The sequence below is a fragment of the Petaurus breviceps genome, unplaced genomic scaffold (genome assembly GCF_028583685.1).
Source record: "Petaurus breviceps papuanus isolate PSGF00001 unplaced genomic scaffold, PetGlider_PUasm1.0 176, whole genome shotgun sequence".
Lineage (NCBI taxonomy): Eukaryota > Metazoa > Chordata > Mammalia > Diprotodontia > Petauridae > Petaurus > Petaurus breviceps.
Genome location: NW_027185771.1, coordinates 6,984,270 through 7,006,850, shown reverse-complemented (window position 1 = coordinate 7,006,850; position 22,581 = coordinate 6,984,270). Strand labels below are relative to the sequence as shown.

Sequence of the window (22,581 nt, the reverse complement as noted above, 5' to 3'; positions counted from 1 at the left end):
TGGTGGGCAGTGCCCAGTCAATCAATTGATAAGCATTTATTAAGTGCTTACTATGTCCTTACTATGTCCCCCCCTTACCTTGCAGGGCTAGCTCCACTCAGAGGTTGCCATCAAGAGCCCCACCGTCAGGTGCTCAGTGCCAACTCGGTGGGGAGAGAGGAACTCCTCCACAATTTGGTTCCAGCCTATCTGCCCAGGCTGATGGCATGGCCCTCCCCCTAAGTACTGTGCTCCCTGCTGCCCGTATATGGCAGCCCATCTCCAGCCTGCCCTCCATCACTAGCCTGCTCTCTCCTCATTTCCACCTTTCAGAAATTCTCACTCCCTTTAAGGCTCAGTTCAAGTGTCTTTCCTGTCCTCTCACTTCTTGATACCCCTTCGATAACTTTGATTTATATTATGTGTCCTGTATTTGCTTCTCTTGCAAACAAGTTGTATCTAGTCAGTAGAATGGAAGCCCTTTGAAGGCAGCTACTTCATTTTTGTCTTTTATTCCCAGCACCAGGTACATGATGATGCTTAATGTGTGCAGCACTTATCACAGTGACTGGCACATAGTAGAGACATAATAAATGTTTGTTGATTGACCGCAAGGTAGGAAATGGCCTAAGGGGTCAGTTCCATCACAAGAGGAAGAGGAGTAACACTGGAACAGTGGTTCCCAGACTTTCTTGTTGTTGTTCTTGACACAATATCATTTTTTGCTTCAAAGAATTGTGCCATGCTGTGAGAGAGTCAGGAAACTTGCTATTGCAAGTGTAAATTCTGTACAATTCCTCTTGAGCTACACTAATGTGCTAGAGTACACACTTGGAGAACTGCTGGCCTGGATGATTACACTAATATTTCCACCTAGGGCTAGATTGTGTGTGGGAAGAATAGGGGGAGGGGAAAGGGGAGGGTTTGGCAATGTGACAAGACAGCTCAGTCACAGTGGCTAGGGACCTGTGACGGACATTTTCCTAAAGACTGCTTTGGTGTGCCCTCACCTAGGGGACATCGGTCAGAGGAGTTGTGGTATCTATATCACCAGTATGAATTTGTCTGTCCTTATACCCAGGAACCCATGTCTCTAAGGAAAAAGATGGCTTTGATGAAATCTGTACCTAGTGTCAATGGAGGCTACCTTCAAAATATGATTCTCTGAAGTACTCCCCTGTCCTCTGGGTGTTCCTGGGCCTATAGTCCTGGAATGTGTCAGACATCATAAGATCCTGACAGTCAGAGGTCAAAGAATCATGCATGTCTTAGAAGCCACTGAACCCTTGAAATCAGAAGTTGAGGGAAACAACAGTCAGAGATTATGGGACTCTTGAAACAAAAGGTGACAGGACCTTTGCAGTCAGAGGCCATAGGACCCTGACATTTAGTTCCCTCAACCCAAGGTCATTCACTAAGGCACCCTTACCCAGGAGCATATAATTTAGCTATTGCTAGCACCTTCCTTCCCTTTCCCTCATCTTAATCCCAAGACTTGCCCTCCCTCTCCCTCATCTAAATTTAAGCAGGAGTCACCTGCCTCACTCGATTTATTGATTGACTTATTAAGCAATTGCTATTTTCCAAGCACCATGGTAAGCACTGGGGGTACAAAGACAAAAATGAAACAGTTTCAAGGAGTAATATAAAACCCTTCAAGGTGCTTGCATTCTTTTAGGAGAAACAGCATATAAACAAATCCAAAATGTCCACAGGAAATTGGAGGGTGGGGAAGGGGAAGGCACAAATTCCCTAAATCCTCCAGCTTTCTGACAGTAAATACTGAGTCACAGTAATGTGTCAGATAACTAAGGTCTCACCACTCCCATGGAAAAGATGTCTTAACCTAAGTAAGGCATCTTGCCTCCAGAAAGTCCAAAAAGAATAATCCTAATGGGGGTGACTAGGTGGCATAGTGTATTTAGAGTATTGGCCCTGTAATCAGGAGGACCTGAGTTCAAATCCAGCCTTAGACACTTAACACTTACTAACTGTGTGGCTTTGGGCAAGTCACTTAGCCCCAATTGCCCTGCCTTCCCCCCTCAAAAAAAAATAATCCTCATGACAAAAGTGGCGGTTCAAGATAGGGAGATATTTCCAAGTTGGGGAGCTTTTGGGACACCCCTCAAATATAGGCAGCTTGGAATAATAAAAAGCGCATTGGATTAGGAGTACAGAGACCTGGGTTCTAGTCTGAATATTGGCATTATCTCACTATGTGACTTTGGACAAATCTGAGGCTCAGTTTCTTCTTCTGTAAAAAGAAGGAATTAGACTAGATGATCACTTCCAGCTCTATAGTTGTATAATTCTGTGGGATCCTATTGAATAAGCCATTGTAGGCACATGGTGAACTGGCCCTAGAATTCTTCCTGTACTCCCTTAGAAATCACATCACCGGGGCAGCTAGGTGGTGCAGTGAATAGAGCAATGGCCCTGCAGTCAGGAAGACCTGAGTTCAAATCCAGCCTTAGACACTTAAGACAAAAATTAGTCATGTGACCTTGGCCAAGTCACTTAACCCCAATTGCCCTACCTTCCCCCTTCAAAAAGAAAAAGAAAAAGAAATCACATCACCTCCTATCAGTGCCCTGAGTTCCAGGCCCTGTTATTTCCCATTTAGAATGGCCCTACTATGATCAGCTTCATGTACCTTATAAGCTCACTACAGGCCTTCTATGTCAGGATTCCAAGATTCTATATCCTAGCTGACTTAAAAGTACAAGATGCTCAAAGCAGACGTGTTGTATGGAGCCTCATGGGCTCAGACCGGCCAGGAGGGAAGAATTTCATAACAATGATGCTTGTAGGACCCCTGTCTCTGGAGAATTTGAATATAGGTTTGGTTCCTATCTGTCTGGGAAGGTTTACAACAATGCATTCTGGGTATGGTGGGGAGGGGAGGTGAACTGAAAGACCTCCCAGGGACCCTCTGTTGACCCATGTCTCTAATAACTAACAAAGCAAGCTGGCATGAGCATGTACACCGAGGCGATTTCTTCAAGCCAGCTGGCCCCTGGATGGGTGAGGACACCAGTTCCCCAAGCCAGCATTTTTCAACTCAGCCATTTTGGATATGACTTTGCAGTGTGGGCTTTTTTTCCTTGAAATGTCCAACAATTGACTATAGCAAGCCACTGCTTGCCTGCCAGATTTCAATCTCTTCCCGAATGATACAGTCCTCTCAGCATGGAAATATCTATCACATTCTGCTCATCTCCCCTTAAGAACAGTCTGGCAGATTGTAGAATTGCGGGGCTGGAGGGGACTTGGAGGGGTCATCTCATCCATCCTTCTTGCAGGACCACTCAAACATCCCAGACAGATAAGAAAGTGTGTTCAGTTTTGAAGCATTCCCCTCCCCACCAGACAGCAGTGCAGTGAGTCTCCAAGCTTCTCATGTCAGTGGAGAGCCCTGTTACATGGTAGGCAGAGAATGCTCTGAGACCAAGAAAAGAGGGGACAGATCTGTGGTGGAGGACAGGGTTGTGTCTCAGAGTGGAATGTTCATATCCAAAGCCATCCCACTGGCTCCCGACCAGAGAACTACTTCATGGGATCATAGATGTTGAGTCATCTTTATTTCAAACTTTTCATATTACACATAAGGAAACAGAGACCCAGAGAAAGGAAAATTCTTGCGCAAGGTCACACAGACAATAAATATCAGAGTTGGAATATGAACTCAGGTATTAGAACCCCAAGCTCAGCATTCTTTCATTCTCTCCCACTGCCTTCATTCATTCATCCAACACATATTATCTGCCTACTGTATGCAGAGCATTGTGCTAAGTGAGGGAGGAGGTATGATGTTTAGATAAGAAAATGTCCCTGCCTTCATGGACCTTACAATCTAGCTGTGGGCAGGGCGGGATGGTGAATAAGACATGTATAGGTTCCGCAACATTTCATGATGATAACATGAGAAAAGTGGGAAAGAAGGTGTTATGTGAGATGTAAGGGAGACCAAAGAAAACTTCCTGGAGGAAACAGCATGGGAGTTGGGCTTTAAAGATAAAGGTTAGAGTTCAACAGGCAAAAACATAGAGGAAGCAAATCACAGGCATTGGGAATGTACAGGAAGTGGATTTAAAATATATCTTTCCTGGGTTTCTGTCCTCACCTTTAGCAGTTTGTACCTGGACACATGTACAGATGATGATGATGGTGATGATGGTGATGGTGATGGTGATGGTGATAATGACGGCATTAAAGGTTTGCAAAGCACTTTACACATCCTGTTTCATTTGATGCTCGTCACAACCAGATGAAGAAGATGCTATTGCTATTCCCCATTTTTAGATGAAGGAACGGGGGTTAAATGATTTGCCCAGGGCCACACAACTAAGGAAGTGTGTGGGGAAGGATTTGAACTCAGTTCTTTCTATTGCATATGCCACCTGCCTGTCTCTGCAATAGAATCTTGAGAGAAGACAAAACCAGGTCCTCGGGGAAGTTCTGAGGGAGGAAAGATTTGAGTGGGAAGATCAAGAGAGAGGTGACATTTGAGAAGGGTCAGCTCCTTCATTTGGCGAAGGATGAATCTGAAGCCCAAGAGGTTGTTGCTGAGTTGTTTTAGTCATACCCAATTCTTTGTGACCCCATTGGGGTTCCTTGGCAAAGATACTGGACTGATTTACCATTTCCTTCTTTCTCCAGATCATTTAAAGGATGAGGATATTGAGGTAAACAGGATTAAGTGATTTGCCCAGGGTTACACAGCTAGTAAGCAAATGAGTCTGAATTTGAACTCAGGTCCTCTTGACCCCAGGGTCTGTGCTCTATCTACTGGATCACTAGCTGTGATCACTACTGGATCACCTAGCTGACCTAAGGTGACACAATTATTGTAGCAAGGAGCAGGGCTAGAATTGATCCCAGTGCTCTTTGGAGCTAGATTTTAAATGCAGTAGTTCTCTTTGGGGTAGGATTTCCAAAGGCAGAGATGAGTGAAGAGAGTTAAAGGAAAGCTATCTCAAGTTTAAGAAATGTTGAGAAAATATTTAGAGGAGGGAAGCTATTGAATGTGTCCATAGCACAACACATGGTCTGCTTTGCCTGGGGCATGGGGTACATGAAAGGATGTCCAAGGTATGTTGAGGCTGAATGTGTAGCCTTTTGAGGGCCAGTCTAGGGAATGTGGAATTTTTTTTTTACAGGCAATGGGGAGTCATCAAAGGCTTTTGAGGTAAGGAAATGAGATGATGCAATTGTCTTTGAAAGACTAATCCAGCAGAATGAATTAGAGAAGGGGGTTGCTCAGTGCAGAGAAATCACTTAGAAGATTTCTACAATAATATAGTTGTAAGATTGTCAGCAATGGGAATAGAAAGGAGGGACTCTATTAACATTAACAATTCAACATTCATAACCTACTATGAGCAAGATCCTTAACTAAAATGCTCCAGCGCCTCCTTGTGGCTGACACTCTCAAAGACTGTGTCAACAGAACTCAAGTTCTGATTCATGCCACCATGGTGGAAATGATCCAAGTTGGGCCCAGACCATGTGTGTGTGTCATCTGAGGACAGTGCAGAGAGATTTATCACCAGAGAATTGGCTAACAACAATCCTTGAACACTCTTCTAATAAGTCGTCTGCATACATGGAGAGAATGCCTAGACTGAGGAAATTGTAGTCATTTGAAATATTAGTCCTGTGTTCAGCCACAGGAATTAAAGGATGAAAAACAAAGAGAAACTCTGCCCTCAAAGACATAATAATTATTGTTATTAATCAATCCATCCTTCACTCAGCTGTCATATTGATCTTCCCAAAATGCAAGTCTGACCATGTCACCCCCTACTAAATAAACTCCAGTGGTTCCCTATTACATTCAGAATCAAATAGAAACTTCTGTGTTTGTCAAATAAAGTCCTTCATAATGGAGCACTTTATACCTTTCTGGTCTTCTTATGCTTTATGCCTTTCCATATACTCACTGGTTCAGAGAGACCAACCTTCTTGCTGTTCCTCCCTGAGAACACTCCATCTCCTGACTCTGTGTGTTTTTACTGACTGCTCCTATGCCTGGAATGCTCTCCCTCCTCACCTCCACCTCCCAGATTCTCTGGTTTTTGTCAAGCTCAGAATTTATCTTCTGCAAGAGGGATTTTTCAGTCTCCCTTCCCCTTTCTTATGTAGGTGTTTGTTATGTATACAAACATATGCATATATAATATATTTATATTTAATTACAATTTTATATGTATTGTATATTCTTATGTGTGTATAATTGTTTGCATATTGTCTTTCTTTCTAGAATGTGAGATCCTTGAGGTCAAGGACTTGTTTTTGCCTTTTTTGTGTGCCCTCGGTGCCTGGCATATAAGTGCAAATAAATGCTTATTGATGCACTGACTAGAATCCAAAGGTCACATTGAACCCAGGGATGAAGAAGGTATCTACAAATTCTTTAGGCTTCTCCGGATACGACATTTCATACATAAAGATATCAAGGGAAAGATTGTAGCTGAATACATCAAGAGAGTTATTGGCAGCCTGAAATCAAAGCTGAATGGGAAGAACACATATAACAATTAACACAAATGCAGTACTAGTCTTAATGTACAACCTTAGAGCTGTAAAACTTACTATAGCAGATTTGAAAAGTATCCAAACAAAAACCTAAACAATATTGACAAATAACAAAATACGTCATGTTTTGACAGTTATTATAGAAGGTTGAATGCATCCTCACCAAAAAAAGGAAGAAAATTGAAAGACATCCTTAGCACACATGATAAACTAGTCAAAAATCTACTTAAGCTATTGTGGAGCAAGCAGACATCACTTCACCAAACAATAGAAGAAGCTGGTGATAGATATGTACCATTTGACTAGTTGAGTATAACCAAAAGTGTTTTACCTCCATATAGAGCCTATGAAATAACTATGATCCAGAACTGGAATCCAAAGGCTCTTGGTGGGTAACAGCTGCATGAACTCAGCTAAATGTGTTGACAACCAAAGTGTCAGACAAATGCCAGGTGTTATAGATTTGTTTGTGAAAATGGAGTGGGAGGGGCAGCTAGGTGGTGCAGTGAGTAAAGTGCCAGTCTGGGAGTCGGGACCAGAGTTCGGTTCCAACCTCAGACACTTAACACACACACAAAAGAAAACTAGCCATGTAACCTTGGGCAAGTTACTTAACCCCAATTGCCCTCCAAAAGGCAAAAAAAAAAAAAAAAACAATGGAGTAGGAATGATAGCAATTCAACATTAGGTGATTGCCACCAGAAATTGCAGAAAGGTTATCCTTAATGAATCTGAATTTACTGATCCATGTAAGTTAGGAAATCATAGGAATAATGTAGCACATTACTGCAGGCTATAAAAATTGGGCACCTTCCAAATACCTAGGAAGACAAGACACGACCTCTGGTGGCTAGAAGTATCATGCAGCTGTCATTCACCAAGGGCCTATCAGAAATTTACAATTTTTCATGGACTGAACAATGACAAATTCCCACACTCCAAGTAGAAGCCACAAGATATTCTAGGAAATTTAAACAATAAACTGTACTGGAACTGTCTTGTTAAAACAGTGGAGGGGCAGCTAGGTGGCACAGTGAATAGAGTACCAGCCTTGGAGTCAGGAGAACTTGAGTTCAAATCAAGCCTCAGACACTTAACACTCACTAGCTGTGTGACCTTGGGCAAGTCACTTCACCCCAATTACCCTGCCTTCCTCCCCCCCCCAAAAAAAACAGTGGAAATGGGAACAATGAAAAGTGGAAAAGCTCTGGAATCCAAAAGCTTGAGTTCAAATCCTACTCCTGACTATTACTACCAAAATAACCTTGGGTAAGTCACTTGGACCTTGTTTTCTCATCTGTAAAATGATGAGGTTGAACAAAATGATGTCTAACATCCCCTCCAGCTCTGTATCTGCCATCTTATGTTGTCCTAGTCATAACATTGACCCATAAAAATTTAGGACAACATTTTAAATAGATGTCACCAAAAACAGATACTCAGAAGCTTCAAGCTCTATAGAACAAAAGAACTTTCAAAATATGGCAGCCTAGTGGAGATCAAAATGGCGTGAAACCAGCTGGAGGGTGTATCATCTCTGCAGTGCTGCTTCCTATGGGAACTGTCTCACAGATACCTTAAGTGAACCTACAGAAGATGACTTCACTCATCAATATTTCTTTTCAGCTGTAAAAAAGCAGTTTTTTTTATCTATCACAGAACACTAAATATAAAAGAATAATACCAGGATATCAATTTGACTCAGGATGGGATTCTATCTGAATCCCATCCAAAAAGATGAAAAGAATGTAATAATAATAGTAATAATTTAAGGGGCAACTAGGTTGCACAGTGGGTAGAGTGCCAGACCTGGAGTCAGGAAGACTCATCTTCATGTGTTTAAATCTGGCCTCAGACACTTACTAGCTGTGTGACCCCAGGTAAGTCACTTAACCCTGTTTGCCTTGATTTCCTTATCTATAAAAGGAAGAAATTGGAGAAGGAAATGGCAAACCACTCCAATATCTTGCCAAGAAAACCCCAAATGGGGTCATGAAGAGTTGGATATGATTGGAAGTGAATGAACAACAACAAATTATTTAAAAGGAACATTTTAGATAAATGTAGACATACCTAATTCTCATAATCTCTAAGCTATATGGAATCTAAGATCTAGTAAAAGAAATCAAAACCACGTAAGAATAGATCATTCCCATTTTCTTGTCTGCTACTAGAGTTGTCCCAAAGCTGCTTTTACACAGCCTGAAGAAAATGAGTTTACTCCTCAGTATTTTTGTTCTCATGGTAAAAATTTGATTCCCCTGGGCACTATTTTATAGAACATCAAATATTTAAAAAAAAAACAATAGTAGTATATTGACTCATCCCAGTGGGCAGAAATCCAGCCTAGATGAAGCAACCAGGCACCATGAAGGACAAATAGGAGGTAGATTATGCAAGGCAGGTCAAAATACTGCTGCCACCTTGACCACCATTTCCTTTGGCCCTGATGGAGACAGCTCAGGACCCAGAGTCCAAGAACCCTGGGAATTGCAGTGCCCCTCAGGCTACCAACTCTGCTCCTGGCCTACCCCCCATAGCCCTCATGAAGGGGAGAAACCCTTGTGCAGAAGGCACCAGTCAGCTGCCACTGCAGGTGGTACAGGAGCCACAATTCCTGAAGATCCAAAAAGTCAAGTTCTCACTTGGTGCTGTCAAATGGCTCTACATCAGACTCAGATGTGGTTTTTATCAATGGAAAGGAAGAGGTATTACCATCTGTTTTGCTTCTGCCCCCTAAGGATCATGGGACTTTTCCATCAGCCTGGAAATCAGAACCTTCCATATCTGTTGTCTGTCCTGTTAGAATGGTGAGCTCCTTGGGCGCAGGGACTGACTGTTTTTGCTTGTTTTTGTATCCTTAGGACTTAGCACAATGCCCGCCACATAAGAAACATTTGCTAAATGCTTACTGATTGTCACCTTTAAAGTTTGCAAATGCTTTATATATATTATCTTATCAAACCCGCCAGCTCCCCTGAGAAGTAGGGTATTATCCCCAGGTTACAGATGAGGAAAGTGAGGCTGAGAGAAGAGAATTGGAACACAAGTCTTCCTGACTCCAGGTCCATCATTCTATCCACCATGCCATGCCTCCCTTTTCATTGGAGGAGATAACAAGTATATACATAAATGGGACCCACAGGAGAGAGGGATAAATATGCACCATTGCATGGTTACTCTAAGCCCCTCCTCAGAGATTCCACTTTCCCCAGAACCCAAGGTCATTATAGCTCTTGATCACAGTTTTGTGCTAACCTAGGAATAAGGCTGGTTTTGTAAAAAGGGGCCAGTTACTGTTTCCTAAAAGAAAAGGCAAGAGAAAGAAAATGAGAGGGCCTTTCTCCCTTGGGGGCTCCCCAAAGTTACCTGTAGATTAGGCGTAACTGATCTCCAAGAACTTCAAAGTGGAAAAGCAAGGCCTGCTGAAACCTATACAAGTGTGGGGTAATGGGGATTTTTCCAAGTTCTTTTTTAGGTAGCCAAGCAGAGAAGAAAGAACATGAGAACATTGTGGCCCATACCCTTCCCTCCTCTCTCCATGCTGCCCCCCACCCCTTACACACATACACACACCACCTGATTTCTCTCCCTCCTCAAGGGGCTAGAACATCAAAATGCAGGAGGGCATGGCAAGGGACTTAAAAGGACCCAGGTGGGAGGGGATGACCAAGAAGAGAAGCAGGGAGACACTGGACAGGTAGCTTCTAGCTGGAAAGTAGGGAGAGATAAGATTGAAGAAGAAGACTGAAGTCAGAGGATGGAAAGTTTTGAATGCCAAACTAAATATGCCAGGGATACATCCTTCCCTGGGAGAGTGCTGAGATGAGGAAAGAGAAGACTTTCCAAATTTGTAGTTCTATAGCAAGGAAGAATAGATTTCAGGGAAAGACTCCAATAATTCTGCTTTGTGCTTATTCAGGTCATTCAGCTGCAGAACTTCCTTGGTCTTCATAACCTTGGTGCTCAAGAGATCCCTGAAGTCAGAAACTAGATGATTTCAGTAATTATAGAGGCTGGGGCTAGAGGACTGGAGCCCACTGTCAGCCACAAGTTGTACAGCAAGTGAGGTTGCCTGCCAAATGATTAACAAAAAACAGTGGTGGCAGCAGCATGATATTGATGGAAGGAACATTGCTTTGGACTGGGAGAACTGGGTTAAGATTCTGCTTCTATGACTTACTTGCATAGGGGCAAGTCACTGCCCCCTCCTTGAAGCATAGTTTCCTCATCTCTAAGATGAGGGGCTTGGATCAGGTAATTTCTAGAGGCCCTTTCAACTCAAAAAATCTATCATCCCCCTCCAGTTGGGTCAAAATGCCTTGGGCCATCTTGATTTTCACCAGGGAAGTCAGAATGAGAGTGACAGTTCCCCCGGACCATACAGAATGAAGATGTTAAAACAGGGGCTGCTATATGGGCAATAGACTGGCCCCCTCCACTCTCCCATCAGAGAACAGTCCTCTCATCCCCTCCCACTCTGTCCAGCCCTCTCCTCCATGTTTACTGCCTGTGATATGCACCAATCTGAAGCAAGCCCCACATAAATTCTTGACATGTTTTCCATTTTCTTTGCAGCCAAGAAATTCACATTTTGCAGGAAGTGAAACAGAGACCCAGCTGAGGAACAACCCAATTTCTGAAGGTAGGTTGAGCCAGCCCACTGGAATTTGAGGGTTGTCTGTGGAAGTTGGCAAAGCTCACCACCCTTCTGCCCAGAGATGCCCCTTAAAGAGCTGTGAGCTGGGGACTCGGGAAGAGAGGAAAGAGGAAGGTTAGGGAGAGTGGAACTTCATCCTCCCTTTGGCTTCCCAACACACTGTGGCCTCCCTTCCTCAGCCACCCTTCTTAACTTCCTGGGCTGTCTCTCTGGCCCAAGCTAATTGGAGCTGCCAGCTGCCTCCCCAAGAGAATGCTTTACACTTAGCCTCTACTCATCAACACAAGGCCCAACCATTCAAACAGTCCAAGCTTTGAGGAGGGGCCAACTCGTGGAGGGAAGTGATTTTTTCACAGCCCAGCCAAAGGCTTCGATTCTGTGACTTCTGTTGAACCTGCCCAAATGTTATCCTAAATCTCAGTCCTGGAGCAGCTGGCTAAATTAACTTTCTGTACACACGCCCCACTCATAATGGACCAGTTTGTTTCACTGAAAAACCCCTCTGGGCAGAGCTTGTTTAAAACCAACAAACAAGATTGCTTTTTCCAAGATCCTTCCTTTTTCTCGCCCTTTTTAAAGTGTACTCACTGTAGTCTGAGTCTTTCTCTGAGGACCCTATCTACTCTTGGCCTTCTAGGATGAGAGGAGAATGCTGGCCCCCTTCACGGCCTCTCAGCAGTCTCAGGGAGACATTGGAGGAACCCAGCCCTTCTGCTTATCTCCCCTTTTCTTCGTGGCTTTCCCCTTCTCCCTGCCTCATTAGGAGGGTCATTTACATGAAAACAGGGTATTCAGTTCCCCACCAGCTTGCCTTCTCTGTCCATGGGTTTCTCCTGAGGTCTCCATCCTTTGCTTTCACAGGGAAAGCTGCAGAAACCTATCTCAGGCATCACTAATGTCATTAGTGACCATGCCAGTCAAGATAAGGGTCGTCCAGCCTGGGGCAGCAGGGTGAAAAAAACCAACTTGTGCAGGAGTCAGTGAGGAATTTTCCCCTAGTGGGAAGCCTTGCACAATTAGCCACTTGTATACTTTGTTGTTTTTTTGCCTGTCCTTTGAAATATGAGGCCTGGGCCACCGCTGGAAGCAGGATGTCTGGTCCAGGGTGCTGGATGGAAGACAGTAGATCGGATGGACCAGTTCCTCAAGCTGGCAGAGCCAAGTGGGCCCTGGAAAGCCAGGTGTGACTCTGGGCTGCTCATACAACCAGAGCTCAGTGAGTTTGGAGTGGGAATTTTCCATGGGGACAGGAGGAGAAGCCCCCACTGTCACCACAGCAATGCTCTGATTGGGGCATGGAATAACTATCTCTACCAAGGCAAATTTCAGGAGGGATTTGTTTGATGGTTTCCCCTGGTATGTTTTGGTAGCTTTGGAATGGGTGTTCATTTGTTTTTTGACTTGAAATCACCTTTCATTTGGACTACTAGAGAGTGGAGGATGGGTGGTAGAAACAAAATGGAAAATAGACGGGGGAAAGGGAGGTGGTGCAGTGGATAGAACACCAGCCCTGGAGTCAGGAGGGCCTGAGTTCAAATCTGGCCTCAGGCACTTGACACTGGCTGTGTGACCCTTGGCAAGTCATTTAACCCCCCCTTGCTCCACAAAAAGAAACTGGAAGGGGTAGAATATTTGCCCTCCATAGGACCAATTGAATAGGAAGGGATGATACTTAAAAGGTGAAATTGAGAGGTGAGAGAGGAATATAATGAGAGGAGACTGGGAGAGACAGAAGGGGGTAAATTGTCTCATATAGAGGAGGCAGGGGAAGGCTGTTGCAGTGGAGGGGAAGAACAGGAAGGTGAGGGGGAATGGCTCAATCTTACTCTCATTGAATTTGGCTTGGGGAGGGAATGACATACATACTAAATGGGGTATCTCACCCTAGAGGAGAATAGGGGGGTAGGAGATGAGAGGGGGGATGATGGAGGGGACGTCAGGTTGGTGGGGAGGGAAATTAGAAGCACACACTTTTAAAACGGGACAGGGTCAAAGTAGAGAATAGAACAAATGGGGGGTGGGATGGGATGGAGGAAAATATAGTCAGTCTTTCACAATATATCCACTATGGAAATGTTTTGCAAAGCTACACATGTACAACCTATACTGAATTGCTTATCTTCCCAGTAAGGTTGGGTGATGAGGGAGGAAAGGAAAGAATCTGGGATCCAAAGTTTTAAAATCAAATGTTTAAAACATATATATTATTATTATTATTTTCTTAAATGCAACTGGGAAATAGGATATACAGGCACTGGGGTATAGAAATCCATCTTGTCCTCCAAGAAAGTCGGAGGGGGATGGGAGAGGATGTTGGAGAAAGCAGATTGGGGGAGGGGATATACAGTGGAATCATTGTTTTGGGGTGGTGGGTAGGGGAAAGACAGGGAGAAAATTTGTAACTCAAAACATTGTGGAAATGATATAAACTAAAAATAAACATAAAATTCAATTTAAAAAAGAGAATATTTGCCCTCCCTCCAAGTACTCCATTTGGTAGCTTCACCCTATATCATTACTCAGCCCCTGAATAGTTTATAGGCTAGAGCTACATGGAGCAGGACATAAGAAAGAACATAGTCTTCTGCTGGGAGTCTAACCACAGGCAAAGTCGCTATCCCTTCAGGTGGGCCAAAGCCACTGCCCAGGGACAGCAGCGTCTGAAGGAAATGGGTACATTGAGTAGCAAAAAATGAGAGGTCTCTAAAGTCCCTTCCAGCTCCAAATCCTATGACTGAAAGACCACAAAACTCTCCTTATTTCAAGTCCATGACCTGGAAATCACTCATGCCTTTGGTCTTTGGACTTTTCGAGCTTCCTCGAGACAGAGACTTGATGTTCTATTACTTTTATCTCACCCAAAGGGGTGGCCTGGAATGGTGTAAAGAACACTGGTCTTGGGCTTCCTAATAACAAAATTCCCCATTCATATCATGCAAAAGGTTTCCCTACTTTAACCCCATGATACAAGTGGCATACAGGTTAATAACCCCATTGTATAGGTGAGGAAACTAAGGCAAAAAAGGCTGGAAGCAGTTTGCTCTGGCTCCCATGGGTAAGAAGTATTTAAACTAGAATATAAACCCAGGTCTGCTGCCATGGTATCTCCACTATACTACATGTTGATTATAGAATCATAGACTTTTTAGAACTGGGAAGGGACTTTAAAGCAGTGAGATCAAAGTCAAATAGAAACAGATCACTGAGGCTTCACATTGACTTAGAAGACCACAAATTAACATTACCTATGTCATACTGCATTTTTAAATTGTATTTCCTTGGGGTGGCTAGGTGGTGCAGTGAAGAGAGCACTGGCCCTGGAGTCAGGAGGACCTGAGTTCAAATTCGGCCTCAGACACTTAACACAAAACTAGTTGTGTGACTTTGAGCAAGTCACTTAACCCCAATTGCCCTCCAAAAAAACAAAAAAAAAATTGTATTTCCTTAAACATTTCTCAATTACAGTTTAATCTGGTTTTCTGGCAACCTTCAGTCAGAGTTTGATTCCTCTGCCTGTCACCCTCCTCACATTCAACCTTCTCAGTATAATCTACAGAGACACTAGGTTCAAGATAGGAAATGACTTGTATAAGGTCACACAGCTAATTTATGTGAGCAGGCATTTAAACCTAGGTTATCAATCCAAGTCATTTCCCTTACAATATGCTAGCAATCACACACCATTTTATATCATTTTAAAGTTTGTAAAGCACTTCACAAATATCAACTCATTTGATCCCCACAACAGCTCTGGGAGGGAGATAGTAACATTAGAGATTTTACAGAGGAAAAAGCTAAGACTGAGAGATAGAGATTTGTCCAAGATCACATAGCTAGTTCGAACTCAGGTCTTCCTGACTCCAGCATCACCCAGCTGGTGAGTTCTCCTACTTGCTAGCTGGGGGATTCATGGAGACAGAAAAAAAACTGATGGCATTCATGTATCTTCTAGCTAATGATTCCAATATGCTCTTCAGAATCAGATGACTGGTTTTGTGAGTCTGATAACTCCTTTGCTTTTTTTTTTGAGGGGAAGGGCAGGGCAATTAGGGTTAAGTGACTTGCCCAAGGTCATATGGCTAGTAAGTGTGTCAAGTGTCTGAGGCCTGATTTGAACTAAGGTCCTCCTGACTCCAGGGCCAGTGCTCTATTCACTGAGCCACCTAGCCACCCCTAACTCCTTTTCTTTAGGTCTGATTTTACTGCTCTATAAAATCCAAGGGTTAAGCCAGCTGCTCCCCAAGGTCCAAGGCTGACCTTCTGTGCTGTAAGGTTCCTTTCAGTTCTAACATTTTATTCTATAGCCTCTGAATAACTGTCTTAATACTCTTAATCATGGCCCATTCTATTGGGGGAAACCTAGAAGAATGTGCATTAGACTGTAAACTCCCTGAGGGAAGGAGCATGGTGCCTGGCATATAGAAGGCATTTAATAAATGTTTGTTAGATAACTGACTCTAACACCCAGAAACAGAGATGGCCAGAGCCAAACCTCATAGGGTTTGGAGAGGGAAAAGAGACCTCTTTCTCTTCTACTTTGGTCGACACTGCCATCCCTGAGATAGTCTTGCAGCTGGCAACACTAAGACCTGGAGTTAGGAAGATATGAGTTCAAATCCAACCTGAGACTTGTGACCCTGGGCAAGTCACTTGACTTTGGTCAACTAATAAGTATCTGAGGCAGTATTTGAATTCAGGTCTTCTTGACTCCAAGTCTAACATGGTGCACTTTGCCACCTCTCAAGGACCTTCTTTATTCCAGCAGGTTTACTGTCCCACCTTCTACCGAAAGCCTTCCCCAGCCCTTCTTAATTCCAGTGCCTTCTCTCTGTTAATTATTTCCAATTTATCCTAAAATGGAACTTTAAGGATTACTAAGCATTTTCCATATATTATTTCATTTGATTCTCACAACAACCCTGGCATGTAGGTGGTATTATTACCCCCATTTTACAGATGAGGAAACTGAGGCAGACAGAAATTAAATGACTTGCCCAGGGTCACACAACTAGTGTCTCAGGTCATATTTGAACTCAGGTCTTCTATACAAAGCTTGCTTTGTATAGATTTGTTTGTTTGTTGTCTCCTCCATCAGATTGTAAGCTCCTTGAGGGCAAGGCTATTTTTTTTGCCTCTTTTTGTAACCCTATCCCTTAGCACAGTGCCTGGCATATATCAAGAGTTTAAGCAATTTTTACTGATTTATCAATTGAACAACAAAGATGGTAACAGGGATGAGGCTGCAGCTATATAAGGAAGATGGTAACAGTTGCTTCCTCCATTCCCAGAGAGACCAATAACCTTTTCAGAGAATTCTAGAGGGGCCGCTAGGTGGTGCAGTGAATAGACCTTCAGTCCTGGAGTCAGGAGGACCTGAGTTCAAATCTGGCCTCAGACACTTGACACTTGTTAGCCGTGTGACCTTGGACAAGTCACTTAACCCCAATTGCCCTGCCTTCCCCCCTCCAAAAAATGCAAACAAACAGAGAATCCTAGAATGTTAAAATTAGAAGGGCACTTAGACATGATTCTCCTTCAGCCTCCCCATTTTATAGGCAAAGAACCTAAGTTGCAAAGGGGCAGTGACTTGCCCAAGGTCTCTCTCCAAATCAGTAGCATAACTGAAGTTTGAACCCAAAATTTCCAACCAACTCCCAGCTCTCCCACGCTGCTCGCACCTGTTTCCCTATCCATGCAGAAATGGTCTCGTGCAGAGGACAGGGCACCATTTTCCTGAGTCTTCTCACACATGCCCTTTGAGTTCTTCTTCCTGAGTGCTAAGCCTCTGAGTCTGGGTCCCCAGTCAGAAGGCCGGGGAGCTATTTCCTCTGATCAGAGCAATAATGCAACAGTCAATACAGCATTTGCCATGGGAGGACTGCAGTGTTTCCTACCCGAGTGGTGAGAGAGGCTGACCTAAAAAAAGGGCTTCTTTATGTGGCCTGATGAGGATGGCTGTGATAATGTAGCTGCCTTTGGCCTGGCTTATTTTATTTTGGCAAAGAACCCCTTCCCATTTAAGCAGTGGTAAACAGGCCTTACAGTTGAGGCTTGAGTCAGCATAAATGACTCATTGTTATCCAAGGGCAACCGGTGAATGCCAAAGAGCTGTGTGTGTTCATTTTGGCTGGAGAGACAGAAGCTGGTATCAGGCAGAGGCTCGTTTCATTGAGCAGAGTTGTGAAACCACGGAGGAATTCTAGAATGTCAGCCTGAAGCGGCCAGAGGATCAGAGAGGCAGCCAGATAAATGGGCTGATCAAACCAAAGGCAGCCCGAGAGAAACAAGACACTGCCCAGGATGTCTGGGGGGACCCTGCCCTGTAATTTCCCCAGTGTGTAGACAGAGCAAGAGCTGGAAAGCACCTGAAAAGTCACCTGGCTCAACCCCCTCATTTTGCAGAGAAGGAAACTGAGGCCCAAAACCATGAGGCAGCTAAATGATAAAGTGGAAAGAGCTCTGGGCCTGGAGTCAAGAAGACCTGAGTTCAAATCTGGCACTAGTTTAATTTCTACCTGCCTCAGTTTCCTCATCTGTAAAATGGGAGTAATAATATCACCTACATCCCAGAGTTGTGAGAACCAAATGAGATAATATATGGAAAGTGCTTAGTAATGCTTAAAAGTGACATTTAAATTTTAGCTATTATTATGACTACAGAAAGAGCTTAGATAAGTGTGGATTCCAAAAACAGGGGCAAACTGGTAAGATAGAAAGAGTACTCACTGTACTAAGTCATGAGGCATATTCATTGACTTTGAGCAAGGAGTGGTAAGCGCAGTAGTAAGTGGTAAGAGAGCAATTAGATTTGGGCCAATCTGAGTAAGACTCAATTGTTGGGGGCAGCTAGGTAGTGCCATGGATACAGCACCAGCCCTGGAGTTGAGAGGACCTGAGTTCAAATCCAGCCTCAGACACTTACTAGCTGTGTGACCTTGGGCAAGTCACTTCACCCTTACTGCTTCTAAAAAAAAAAAAAGACTCCACACTGCTTATAGACACTCTTAGTTGTTACTTATTCCCCAGGATTGTAAAGGACAGTCAGGACTTTCTACTGATGAACTAGAACCAGTTCCTGGAAAGCCTGTGTGACAGGACATGAAGCAATTGTTGAGAGTGTGTAAAGAATGGACTGGGGGAGGGGGAGGGGGGCGGGGAGAAAATTTTTAAAAATTTAAAAAGAATGTCCTGGAGTGAATGGTGCAGTTTTAGTGACTGAGCTGATCTGGGATGGCTAGTGGTATGAGTGAGTCAACATTTACTAAGTACTTACTATGTTGCAAACCCCAGGCCAGACCGTGGAGTTACAAAGTGATCTCTGCCATCAAGGAGTTCACATTCTGGTGGAGGGAAGGAGGAAACTACATGAAAATAACTATGTTCATAAAGAGAGATGCCACTGAAGAGGAAAGAAATCTCAGAGGGAGGCGCTAGGTAGGAAAGAGGAGCCTGGGAAAGGCCTCCTGGAGGAGGTCAGATTTGAGTTGAGTATTGACAGTAGCTGGGGGATATAGGAGGCAGAGATAGATGAGGAGGGAGAGCAGGTAGACAGACAATGCAAAGTCATGGACGGAATCAAGGGATGGGCTATTTTGTGCAAGGAGAGGCGATAGCTGTATCACAGGGTACCTGGAGGAGAATAAAGTGTAAGAAGGATGGAAAGTTGGGAGGGGGGAGGTCATAAAGGTCTTTACATGCCAAACAGTGCATTTTATATTTGATCTACAGGTAATAAGGAGCCTTATAGTAGAGGTTATTGAGAGAGGGACATGGTCAAATTCGAACTTTAGGAAGATCACTGTGGCAGATGAGCAGAGGGTGAATTGTAGTGTGGAGTGTGGAGAGACTGAAGGCTGGGACACCAACCAGAAGACTGATGTGAGAGTGACTGTGTGGGAGCTGAGGAGAGCATGTGTCAGTACATGCTGTTATGGAGAGGGATTCATTTTGTATCTCTTTCTCCATGTACATCTCACCTCGGATGCAATACAAGGTCCTTGAAGACTGAGACCGTTTCATTTTTGCCTTTGCATTTCCTGATGCCTAGTATAGTGCTTGTCATATAGTAGGTACTTAATAAATGCTGGTTGATGAATTGATTGGTTATATCACCTGGCAATTTGAGGGACCTCATTTGGGAGTTCACATTGTCTCCACCCCACTATCCAGCTCTCCCTGCCTCCATCCATCCATCTCTCGGCCTCCATCTATCTATCCCTGCCTCCATCCATCCCTCTCCGCCTCCACCCATCCCCCCTCCCTCCATCCACCCATCTATCCCTCTCTACATCTATCCATCCATCCCTTCCCCCATCCATCTACCCATCCATCCATCCAAGAAATGTTTTTTTAAGAATTTATTGAATATAGGCCCCTATGCTTAGGGCTGGAGGAAACACAGGGGCTTTATATTGCCTCCAGTCTACCTAGGGAGATAAGACAGAAATACCAATAACGGTAATACAGAATGACTCATGAGAAGTGCATTTGAAAAGTGTGACCTCAAATGCTGTGTGTGTGTGTGGGGGGGGAGCTATTAAACAAAGAACTAGAGACCAATGCAATAGTAGCCATAGACTTAGTTTGTGTACTTAGAACAAATACTGTCCGTCAGTTCATGTCTCCAGATCTCCAGTGAATGGCTTCAAGCAATGGCTCTAGAGTTCAAAACATCTGCCCACAGTGGTAGTTCTCATATTCTGTACAAACACACCAGAGATACTAAGGAAATGGGGTTTTCTTCTTCATGATAGCTTTGATTTGGGCTCTGATTCCCACTGGAGCCAGAGAGGGTCTATCCAAGGCAGTATTACTCCAGCCCAGCCCATTACTCATACTACCAGGGACCCCTTCCCCACATATAGACCTCACAGATGCCAACATTTGACCAAATGTTGGTATGATGATATTAGTGTTCTCTCACTTGAACTGGCTTTGAAGGGAGGTAGAATGAGCCAGTGGCTAAGTTTTCAGAGGAAGTGGCTTCCTCTAGAGGATGGCCATCCACCTGTAGTGAAAGGGGGCAGTAAGCAGGGCACTCTCCTCCTCCAGGCTGCCACAAGGAGTCCTGGGAAGGACTTGAAAGGCCAACATGGCTCATTCATGTAGTGATTTAAGGTTTTCGGACCCCTTTCCTCACAATGCAAGAGGCAACCTTAGCATAGTGGCTATAGGACTGGCCTCAGAGACCCAAAGACCTGAGTTCAAGTCTGACCTCAGTTGTTGTATCCCTGAGCAAGCCATTAGGCCTCTCCATGCACCAGGAGCTCAAAGTGCTGACCTGCATTTGTACAAGAAGTTCCCTCATTCACAAGTTCCTGCTGCCAGTAAAATCATAGGTCTAGGCCTCATCCTTTCCTTGTTGCAACTCCAGAGGGTAGGTTATGCAACTGTTATCATGCCCATTTTTTAGATGAGGAAACTGAGGCTTAGATTGCATGACCTCAGATCATAAGATTTAGATTGCTAGAGGCCACAGAGATTATCTCATCCAACTCTTCCGTTGTATAGATGAGAGGACTGAGTCTGAAAGAGAGAAGATGATAGGATAGCCTGTGGTCACACAAGTCATAAGTGGCACAACTGGGGTTTGAGCCCAGGTCATCTGACCATAGATCTAATGTTCTTTCCACTCTACCAGAGGGCACACAGTTAGCAGGAGGATTGAACGCTTGAGATAAGAATGTTCTGACTGTCCCCAGAGCTGTTTCAAGCGCAGGCCATCCCTGCAAAGCTTGAGAGTATTCAATCTCAGGAGATCAACCAAAGAATCACAAGATTAAGGTTATACAACCAAGTTATTGGGTCAAGTTTCTACTAATTCACTAAGGAATAGTTGCAGGAGGAAAGAGGGAGTTGTCAAGTTATCTGTTCATTTCCTCACCCATAAAATGGTAAGGATCAAAGGACGATGGAACTATATGAAGCCCATTGAACTGTAGCTTTATAGAATGCTCCCCAGAATTAAATGTTATTGCCTCACATCTACCACCTGTGAGGATGGGATGTGCCAATAATATCCCCCCCCCCATTTTACAGATGAGAAAACTGAGTCTCAGAAAAGTTCTGACTTGCCCCCATTTCACCCAGCTAGGAGCCTGGAACTGAAACCTAGATCTTCTGTCTCCAAGTTTAGTGTCCCTCCACAACACCAGGTCATCTCTCTCCAGTGATCTCCAAACTCTAATGTTCTGAACCTCTAAACACTACAATTATATAAGGAAACTAGGATCGTAGGTCCCAAGGGGGGAATTAGTATCAGCTCCCACAGCCTTACTGAGACCCATGTTTCCAAAGGGCAGTGCTCACACTTTCCCATGTGGTAAGTTAAGAAGTGACAATGATAACACTAGGGATCTATAGTCTTTGAAGGTTAACAGGACATCTCCTGAACAATGACTCTAAGAGGCAGATGATCAAACTACGACTATGCCCATTTTACAGATCCTGGGCTAACAGACTTAGAGCTGGTAGAGATCTTTGACTTTATTTAATCCAACTCCTTCGGTTGACAGAAGAGGAAGATGGTGCCTAGAAAAGTTAAGTGACTTTCCCAAGGTAACACAAGCAGTGTGTAGCAGACAGAATTTGAATTCAGGTCCTCTGGCTCCAAATCCAGAATGTTTCCACTATACCATCCATCCACATTCATAGAGACAAACTGACTTGCTCACATCATGTAAGTGGGGCCTGAACTTGAAACAGTTCAACAACTCCCAGTCTAATGCTATTTTCCCCACTTCACCCACACTGTGTCCTGTGTTTGATGTGGACAAGAATGGAGAACACTTGGGACAGAGAAATGGTAACTGCAGAGAGGATGGTAACAGAATGTGAAGACAAAGATTTTCCAGACCCACATTCCCCAAACAGTGTCCCACAAGATGTGAATTAGAGTTCCATAAGAAAATGCCAATAATTATAATACTTTCCTTTTAAAATATTCAATATTAAATTTTCCATTGGAATTACTTATTAAATGTAGCCCTTTTAGTATGAAACTGACATGGTTTGCTCTTTTTTCCCTTTAAATGATCTGGGAGGTATTATTTGCTCCTGAATTCCCCAGAGCAGCATTTATGGGTCCTGCCCAGTAACTTTCAAGATGAAAAGTAGATGACCAGATTAGTTTAAGAAACATTGATCTATCCTAGCTTCCAAATCTTTTTTTAAATTTTATTCATAGCGGTTGTTTTCATATCACTTCATTTCTCAATACCATTATCCCTTTCCTCTTGCCCAGAGATCTATTCTCTATTCAGTCAGTCACATTTTTAGTCATATCTACCTCTTTGTGATCCCTTTTGGGATTTTCTTGGCAAAGATAATGAAATGGTTTGCCATTTCCTCCTGATTTGATAGATAAGGAAACTGAGGCAAATGGGGTGAAATGACTTGCCCAGGAT

General features: G+C 43.7%; 1 protein-coding gene and 1 long non-coding RNA gene across 3 annotated transcripts in view; both read left to right on the top strand.

The window, feature by feature from the left end:
- The window catches only part of LOC138159331 (uncharacterized), a 407,894-nt gene that overhangs the window by 351,854 nt on the left and 33,459 nt on the right, over positions 1-22,581 (top strand). The gene's annotated exons all lie outside the window — the stretch shown is intronic.
- The window catches only part of ZNF469 (zinc finger protein 469), a 745,539-nt gene that overhangs the window by 701,868 nt on the left and 21,090 nt on the right, over positions 1-22,581 (top strand). For both annotated transcript variants that reach the window (XM_069085577.1, XM_069085578.1), the window contains one exon: positions 11,095-11,161. The gene's annotated coding sequence lies outside the window, so the exon portion shown is untranslated. The remainder of the gene's footprint in view (positions 1-11,094; positions 11,162-22,581) is intronic.